The sequence below is a fragment of the Oncorhynchus nerka genome, linkage group LG7, assembly GCF_034236695.1.
Source record: "Oncorhynchus nerka isolate Pitt River linkage group LG7, Oner_Uvic_2.0, whole genome shotgun sequence".
Taxonomy (NCBI): Eukaryota; Metazoa; Chordata; class Actinopteri; order Salmoniformes; family Salmonidae; genus Oncorhynchus; species Oncorhynchus nerka.
This window is the reverse complement of record NC_088402.1, coordinates 23123540-23133926: the sequence shown is the minus strand read 5'-3', so window position 1 is coordinate 23133926 and position 10387 is coordinate 23123540.

The window sequence follows — 10387 nt, the reverse complement described above, 5'->3', positions numbered from 1 at the left end:
AAACAGGTCGTTAGACATTTTTGCTAATTTATGGCAATATACCATTTACATAAGTATTCAAACCAAACCAGTATTCAAGCACCTTTGGCAGCGATTACAGCCTCGAGTCTTCTTGGGTATGACGCTACAAGCTTGGCACACCTGTATTTGGGGAGTTTCTCCCTTCTCTACAGATCCTCTCAAGCTCTGTCAGGTTGGATGGGGAGCGTCGCTGCACAGCTATTTTCAGGTCTCTCCAAAGATGTTCGATCGGGTTCAAGTCCGGGCTCTGGCTGGGCCACTCAAGGACATTCAGAGACTTGTCCAGAAGCCGCTCCTGCGTTGACTTGGCTGTGTGCTTAGCGTTGTTATCCTGTTGGAAGGGGAACCTTTGCCCCAGTCAGAGGTCCTGAGTGCTCTGGAGCAGGTTTTCATCAAGGATCTCTCTGTACTTGGTTCCGTTCATCTTTCCCTCGATCCTGACTAGTCCCTGCCACTGAAAACATCCTCACAGCATGATGCTGCCCCCACCATGCTTCACCGTACGGATGGTGCCAGGTTTCTTCCAGACGTGACGCTTGGCATTCAGGAAAAAGCGTTCAATCTTGGTTTCATCAGACCAGAGAATCCTGTTTCTCATGGTCTGAGAGTCTTTAGGTGCCTTTTGTCAAACTCCAAGTGGACTCTCATGTGCCTTTTACAGAGGAGTGCCTTCCGTCTGGTCACTCCACCATAAAGGCCTGATATGCAGAGTGCTGCAAGGATGGTTGTCCTTCTGGAAGGTTCTCCCATCTCCACAGAGGAACTCTGGAGCTCTATCAGAGTGACCATCGGGTTCTTGGTCACCTCCCTGGCCAAGGCCCTTCTCCAATGATTGTTCAGCGGCCAGCTCTAGGAAGATTCTTGGTGGTTCCAAACTTCTTCCATTTGAGAATGATGGAGGCCACTGTGTTCTTGGGGACATTCAACGCTGCAGACATTTTTTGATACCCTTCCCCAGATCTGTGCCTCGGCACAATCCTGTCTCGGAGCTCTATGGACAATTCCTTCAACCTCATGGCTTGGTTTTTGCCCTGACATGCACTGTCAACTGTGGGACCTTATATAGACAGGTGTGTGCCTTTCCAAATCATGTCCAATCAATTGAATTTACCACAGGTGAACTCCAATCAAGTTGTAGAAACATCTCAAGGATGATCAATGGAAACAGGATGTACCTGAGCTCAATTTCGAGTCTCATAGCAAAGGGTCTGAATACTTGTGTCAGTAAGGTATTTCTGTCATCTATTTTTAATACATTTTGCAAAAAATGATTAAAAACTTGTTTTCCCTTTGTCATAATGGGTTATTGTGTGTAGATTGATGAAGAAAAGGCTGTAACAAAATGTGGAGAAAGGTAAAGTATTCAGACCTCTTCCGAGTGCACTACTTCTGGCCAGGGCGCCATTTGAAATGCAACCATAGACAAGGAAGGAGAGCCGCAAAACGTTGCATTACTCTCCTTTCACCATTGCTCTCCACACCTCGTTTTCTATTGGCTCCTGCAGGAGCTGGAAATGACACTTTCTACTGTACTTAGTAGTACCCTGGTTCACTTTGGAGCTTTAATGGTTGAAACTGATGACCAGGAAAGAAATCTTGGGCTTTGATCCGCTAATAGCACATTTACCATCACCTGAACATTAATGCTCTCCAAACGAACTTGAAACCTTGAGAGAGGCTGGATTCCAGGGGAGAGACTGGTCAGACTGTTTGACTTTGATGACATAGGTGTTCATCATCCTATGTGAACAGAAAACGGTGTGAAATTCGATATTGGACTATGTGTATCTCGTACGAACAGAACACACCGAGTCTGCATGTAGTATCATGCTACTTTATTCTGTTTAGCGTTTTTCATTACAAAGAGAATCTCAAAGACGCCTTAATATCAAAACTAAAGCAACTTTGGGTTCAAACAGTGGCAGGTCTTGACTTAGGCAATGATCTTCCACAACTGAAAGGATGTTGAGGCAGTTCAGAATGCCAGGAGTTGTCAATTGAATAATTAGGGCCAGGAGTTTTTCCTGACCTTGTGAGCTGACCAACAACAACTCTGGGACTCAGTTACAGGATTCAACTAGGGCCCAGGGTGTTTCAGTTACAGGCTACAACTAGGGCCCAGAGTGTTACAGGCTTCAACTAGGTTCCAGTGTGTTACAGGCTTCAACTAGGGCCCACGGTGTTACAGGCTTCAACTAGGGCCCAGGGTGTTACAGGCTTCAACTAGGGCCCAGGGTGTTGCCAACTCCTCCCTTTATTTGTGATTCCTTCTTGATAAAAAAAACAGACATTTGTTTCACACATGAATCACCAACACTATTGGGTTTTTGTGGGGACCCATTTTGTGCAGCCCCTGTGTTTTACAGTGAAATTGCGGTTTGATAAACTCTCCTCAACATAGGGCTAAGGCTAAGAGTAGCGTAGCGTCGTAGACTAAACTTATGTGGAGATGGAACAGGTGGTAAGAGTATTATCCAGAAAGAACTTGGAAACCAGATGGACACACGCCACCGAAAACAATCTCCAGCGATTCATGCGGCAGGACAGGGTAAACGAGGAAGAATAACAAATTACATAAAGTAAAATCGGGTTCTGCTAAAATAAACGTTGAATAAGTTTAGCTTCTTTTTCAGCGACTGGACCATCATCCAGGTGGGTTGTGGAGGTGCAGGAGTAGTGATACTTCTGTTTTCCTTTGATTATGTGCCCCCTCCACTCCATTCCTCTACCCCCTTCCTCCTTCCCCTCCACCTCTCTCTCGTCCCCCTCCCTAACTTCCTCCCACTGCCAAACCATGGAGGTGGAGGGGTTACCTGGAGGCAAAGCCCTTTGACTGACAGACAGTGTGCTGCTGTTACTCCACCATACACTGTCCAGACAAGTGAAACACTAGTAGCTACCTCACTGTCACCGCTAAAAATACTTTCATACTGGCACACAGCTCATCAGACTGAAGACGGGCGGTTTTCACTCAGTCTCTCAAACAAGAAGAGATGCTGCCTGCCCGGCCCACAGCCTGAGAAACCTGGCCTGCATCTGAAATGCCATTTCAATACCATTTTCATTTTTCATACCATTTTCACCATTTTCAATGTCATTTCAGACTAGTCAAAAGTAGTAAACTATATAGGAAATGGGATGCCATTTTATCTGCAGCCACAGGGAAATCCCTGAGCTGGTGCCCCGGGTTGCTCTTCCAGAGTATGTATTTCAGGGGATGGCTCGGGGGAATGAAGGTGAAACGCTCTCAAAATATTTGCACTACAGGATGAACAAATAGAGTGTATGTAATGGAGAAAAAAGCAGCCTGAAAAATGAGCATGCAACTAGGTCGAACAAAGTCCGACTCCAGGTCCCAAATCAGGATTTTTGTACTACGGAAAACTGCGCAGTCCAATTTCAGCGCCCTAACTGTGAACGTACACTGAGCAGAGGCGACGGGTAATATATTTCAGAAATTCTCCTTCACCTTCTCATGAGTTGTGACCTAAATTTGACAAACCCTGTCTGTTCATAAATGTGAGGAACACCAGTGTTTGGGCCTTGCCCATAGAGCTCCTGTTTCTCCCAGAAACTCAGGCAGCCTCCTTCCTTGCCAAATGGCTCCACATCGACTCAAGGCTACTTTTCTGGCAAACTCACCGTGCACTTTAGCACTGCACTGTTTTACTACCTAATTGGGCTTTCTCTTATTGACCACAGAGAAAATATCACTGTGTTTAAACAGCTGTTAACTACAATTCGCTATCTCTGGAGTACTGTCAACACTTTGAGAAGAACGAGGGTCCTTACCCAGACCGGGTTCTCACCCAGTCGCCTCACTGACTTATACCTACCAGTTCCTAAATCACTAGATTTGCATCATACCGGCAGTATTTCTGGATTTTGAAAGTTATATATCTTGAAAACTTGATTGCTGACATGCACAACATCTTGTGACTATATCAACAATACCAAAATATAGTTTTGGGGTGGAATTGTTCTTTAAATGCCCCATGGCATCAACTAAACTATAACCATAATTGAAATTCTCCACCTCCTGTGTGATATTGGCTTGCCTAAAGTCTGACTGACATGTTGTGACAATGTGTAATAGTGTTTGGATAATCAAGCCTTTAATTGCCAGTTAAATTTCCAAAAGCAATAACTCATTATTCCCCTTTCCTGTAGGAAAAGTGTATATTTACACTGGTTACTAAAAGCCCTAAAAGTGTACTGTTAAGCATAGTTGTCTTGAGGTTTAGAAAAATTAAGTGACAGGATGGAGTTCGATTTCATTGTTAAACATGAAGAAAATATCTGTCCATATATTTAACAAGAGGCTACATTGGCATGCATCCATCCAGTTGCATGGACGGATAAGTACATAAATAAATAACAAATAAACTTCCTATCACTAAGTTATGGCTGTTTCTGCTGCCTGAAACAGTGAGCCATATGAAAACCATATGTGTAGCATATTAGCATCATAGGTCTGAGTCCTGTGTCACTCTGCTCTGTCGAGGTTCACATCCTGATCTGCCTGCTCCCGCTGGCCTATCGCCAGGGGTAAATGACAGTGACACAGCTGAGGGGTCCACTCCCTGGCTTGGCGGGGTCTCAGGTTCGACATCCTGTAGAGCTGTGAACGGACCGTGTCACAGAGGGCTGATGAAGATGGATAGAAGGTCCACAGTGGAGGGAGGGTCAGAGCCGGGCCAGCGCCAGGGTTATTTCCTCATTATTATGCCCTAAAGTGCTGTAGAGTAAGAAGGGTCTGTGGACTGCACTCCGCTGCATGCTCCCTCTATGACACGTTAAGTTACGCAGTTCCATGCAGGTTGGACTCTGTGGCTTTGACCTTCCGCTCATAAACACCATCCGATCCTTTCGGGGAGAGGCTGGATATCCCTTACAGCCCAGACCATACCAGACCACACCAAAACACTGTCTGGAACACAACATGTCCCCATATCCAGAACAGCCTCTAGACCAGGTCCAAGCCTAGTCCCAATGATCATGTCTCTGTTATTACACCGTACTGATTAACTTATTATAATGTACTATAATAACATCACAATAATAAGAACACCGTGAAGCAACATGTTACTGTCAGTTCATGTTGAAGTCATCCCAGACAGCGAACCTGCACTTACTGTACACGCACAATGACAGACAGACACAAACTCAGAAAACTGGACTCTCTCTCATGACAGCCTTGAACCATTTATCATCAGTGACAATACCAATAATGTTTTCAGAGCAGGCCCTCTCAGCCTGCTGTACCTGTGTAGACTACTCAGAGGGCCAGTCTGAGGAAGGCCACTAGCACAGACAGCATCTGTCTCCCATTTAGCACATTATCCTTGAACGGGACCACCTCCAGTGTGATACAGGCCCTTAACAGCCCCCCAGGGACACGCCCCCAACCCCGCCTCCGAGAGCCAGGCGCGTTTCAGCACCGTCGAGCCCCCTTCTCTTATGGTGGCCAGATTGATTGCATTCGATATGAATTGTATTTCGTTTAGCCCCAACATCAGGTGTTCGATTTCTCAGAGAGCTTAATGTCCATTGTAAATTTATATAATTGTTGAGATTGAGAGATTTTTTTTTTTTCAATCTCTTGGTGATTTATTATTGAGTTTTTGTGGAAATTGAACAGTGTTTTAGTTGCAAAGCGTGGGAGAGCTCAGAGCTGTGTTTGGTTATTGCTTCACCTGTTGCTTTAGTCTGCTCCGTTGAAGGGGATAAAAAAATAACCAAATGTAATATTCAAATGTTACCCAAGATCATAAATTGGAGTGTCACAACGTAATTTGCTGGGCCATCATTGTAAATAAGAATGTGTTCTTAATTGACCTGTCGGGTAAAATAAAGGTAAAATTTAAAATAGCCCCAGAGAACCATGAAAATACTACTAGTAGTGGCGTTCCATGGTAATACTATGCTCTGCTATTAGTACTACTAGTAGTGGTATACCATGGTACGCTAGTAGTGGTACCATGGTAATACTCTCCTATTAGTACTACTAGTAGTGGTGGACCATGGTAATACTCTCCTATTAATACTACTAGTAGTGGTGGACTATGGTAATAGTCTCCTATTAGTAGTACTCGTAGTGGTGTACCATGGTAATACTATGCTCTGCCATTAGTACTACCAGTAGTGGTATACCATGGTACGCTAGTAGTGGTACCATGGTGATACTCTTCTATTAATACTACTAGTAGTGGTACCATGGTAATACTCTCCTATTAATACTACTAGTAGTGGCGTTCCATGGTAATACTACGCTCTGCTATTAGTACTACTAGTAGTGGTACCATGGTAATACTCTCATATTAGTACTACTAGTAGTGGTGGACCATGATACTACTCTCCTATTAATACTACTAGTCGTGGCGTTCCATGGTAATACTATGCTCTGCTATTAGTACTACTAGTAGTGGTATACCATGGTACGCTAGTAGTGGAACCATGGTAACACTCTCCTATTAGTACTACTAGTAGTGGTGTACCATGGTAATACTCTCATATTAGTACTACCAGTAGTGGTGGACCGTGGTAATACTCTCCTATTAGTACTACTAGTAGTGGTGTACCATGGTAATACTATGCTATTAGTGCTACTAGTAGTGGTGTACCATGGTAATACTCTCCTATTAGTACTACTAGTAGTGGTGTACCATGGTAATACTATGCTATTAGTACTACTAGTAGTGGTGTACCATGGTAATACTCTCATATTAGTACTACCAGTAGTGGTGGACCGTGGTAATACTCTCCTATTAGTACTACTAGTAGTGGTGTACCATGGTAATACTATGCTATTAGTGCTACTAGTAGTGGTGTACCATGGTAATACTCTCCTATTAGTACTACTAGTAGTGGTACCATGGTACTACTCTCCTATTAGTACTACTCGTAGTGGTGTACCATGGTAATACTCTCCTATTAGTATTACTAGTAGTGGTGTACCATGGTAATACTATGCTCTGCTATTAGTACTACTAGTAGTTGTGTACCATGGTAATACTCTCCTATTAGTACTACTAGTAGTGGTGTACCATGGTAATACTATGCTCTGCTATTAGTACTACTAGTAGTGGTGTACCATGGTAATACTCTCCTATTAGTACTACTAGTAGTGGTGTACCATGGTAATACTATGCTCTGCTATTAGTACTACTAGTAGTGGTGTACCATGGTAATACTATGCTCTGCTATTAGTACTACTAGTAGTGGTGTACCATGGTAATACTATGCTCTGCTATTAGTACTACTAGTAGTGGTGTACCATGGTAATACTCTCCTATTAGTACTACTAGTAGTGGTGTACCATGGTAATACTATGCTCTGCTATTAGTACTACTAGTAGTGGTGTACCATGGTAATACTATGCTCTGCTATTAGTACTACTAGTAGTGGTGTACCATGGTAATACTATGCTCTGCTATTAGTACTACTAGTAGTGGTGTACCATGGTAATACTCTCCTATTAGTACTACTAGTAGTGGTGTACCATGGTAATACTCTCCTATAAGTACTACTAGTAGTGGTGTACCATGGTAATACTATGCTATTAGTACTACTAGTAGTGTCGGACATACTCTGTCTGTTTCTACAGCTGTGTGTAGTATCTTTAATATCATCCAAACCCCTGCTGTTGTTTCTGTTGATAAACACTCAACATTATCAGACAGTAAAAACATAACTCAATCATACTGAAGAAAAATCATCTTATGACAAATATAGTAACACAATCTCTTAAGAGTGCTTTTTCAAGAGACCCGTAGGTAATTGGAGAGAGAAGTCTAGTAATGAATAGATGAGGGGTTATTGGATGTATGAGTACCCCATCATTACCCTGTTAACCCGTCCCTCTTTATTAGAGGGATCAGCCCGAGTCCTCTAAAGCTGTGTGGGGTCACGACCGGGACTCACTCACAGATGTGGGTGACACACACACACACACACGACCGGGAGGGACTCACTCACAGATGTGGGGAAGTGGTACTTGGTCAAAACGTCACTGATTTCATTTGACCCAACAGTTGGTGTGGTATTGTGTGTGTGGAAACCAGAGAACCACTAAAATCAGAGGTGTGTGTGTATGCTTATGATGGGGTTATCCCCCCAGCCCCATCATGCCTGGGGGAAACAGGCCCTCCCTCCCTCAGCCTCCCCTGTAATTACCTCCAGTCTGGAATTAAACAGTGTTCACTCTACAGAGGGCTAATGTACAACAGATGAGTACCGGTAGACTTGATCCTCCATGAACGTGCCTCACCAAAATAGAGCCCACCTAAATCGGCGTCACAACATAGTGCACGATTTTTTAATAATAATAGTGCACTGTATAAGGGATAGGATGCCATTACGGACACACACTGGCAACACAAAGAGGGAGTCCGTGTAAAGCTGACCCTGGTCTGGCCAGTTCTGTACCGTGTCTCCGTATGGCAAGCGCTAGCCAGCTTAACAGTGGAATTGTCCTGCTCAATGCTCCCATTCGCTTTTTTTATACCAGTGAACGAGCTGCAGTCCAACAAACACATACTTCATTTGCAGTGATCTGCTACAGGCCCCACGGGAACCACCTGTGATTGACACCCAGGTCCAGACTTCCGTCGTCCGACCCCCTCGGCTCTCCCCCCTCCCCGTGCACCTACCCTGGGTCTTGGTCCAAGGACGTGCGACGGGAGGGAGCGCTATACAAACAAACAAACAGAGCATCTGCTTCCTGTCCTCGTCCTGTAAGCCCCTCCAGATAGCACATTAAGAATCACGACCCGCGGAGCAATAGGGAGCTCACTTAGCCTGCGGGGACTTGGACCGGCTACCCCAGTTCAGAGAGAGTGCAGTTAAATGGCATCACACATCCACCTAACACTGGGGGAAGCAGAGTAAACATCCCCACAAAGAAGACACCTTGAGAGAGTTCAGACAGAGAAAGTCTGTCTGCTGTCCTGTGTATGAAAGATGCACTGTGTATTTAAGACTAAGGACAGGGGAACTACTGTATCTCTCTCTCTCTGACGGTGTGATTCACTCAGAGGGCTAGCTCAGGGATCATGTTGCCCCCAGGCTCCATCCCCCACATCCACCCCCAACCTTCCTGAATCCTGCCTAAGGGGAGAGCACTTTCGGGGGCTGCCCAGGTAAGGATTTAGGGGCTCTGATTTACGGCCCTGTGGGGTCCCCACAGCTGGGGTGGGGATTAGGCCCAGGGCCGGGGCAGGAAGGCTTGGGGATGAGGGGCGGGGGTAAATCAGAGGTTCTCGTTCGAACTCAAGGAGAGGAGGAGGAGGCGATGAATGGAGGGATGGGAGGAAGAGAGAGTAAGACAGATGAGAATTAACAGAGATTAAAACCTGTACAGATGAATATAGTCCTACTGGGACATTAAAATGATGATCAGTCTTTCTCTGTATTAGTCATTAGGTCCCTTTGAGCTTGGTTTTCAAAATGTTCTATCAGATATTTTGTGTTGATTTAGCCCATCTCAATGCTGAGTCGGCTTTTGAACCTTATTAACCCTCCTGCTGTTTTCTGGTCGAATTGGACCGATTTACAAGTTTTCGCTCTGAAAAATGTAGTTCATTTAATCTGATTGTCATAAGGTTCCATGACTTTGTCCACACAGGACATCTGAACACACAAAATACATTTTGTGTCACGCCCTGGTCGAAGTATAGTATGTTTGTCTTCATTTATTTGGTCAGGCCAGGGTGTGACATGGGTTTTTGTGGTGCGTTTTTGTCTTGGGGTTTTGTGGGGTGTCTAGCATAGTCTATGGCTGCCTGAGGCGGTTCTCAATCAGAGTCAGGTGATTATCGTTGTCTCTGATTGGGAACCATATTTAGGCAGCCATATTCTTTGAGTATTTTGTGGGTGATTGTTCCTGTCTCTGTGTTAGTTGTCACCAGATAGGCTGTATAGGTTTTCACATTCCGTTTGTTGTTTTTGTATTGTTCGTGTTTTTTCTTCATTAAAGATGTATCGAACTAACCACGCTGCATTTTGGTCCGACTCTCCTTCGACGGAAGAAAACCGTAACATTTTGATGATTTTCATTACATTTTGGGTGTTTTATTTAACTTTTATAATACACCTGTGGTGTTCCCGTTCAAAAATGATCTGTCATTAGAAATTAATGGGTGAGATTACAATGTGTATAAAATTGAGTTCAGGCACATGCCCATTCATCAGATGGACACACTTCCTCTCCCAGACCCCCACATGCATGTGTGTTTGCGCACACACACTCACACCTCAGCTTCCATGGCAACCCCCACGGGAACCTTTCCCCATTGTTTCAATAATATATAGAACTTTTCTCGCAGCTCTGGTATATCAAGCTTTTTTGAGACCTTGCTCACAATTC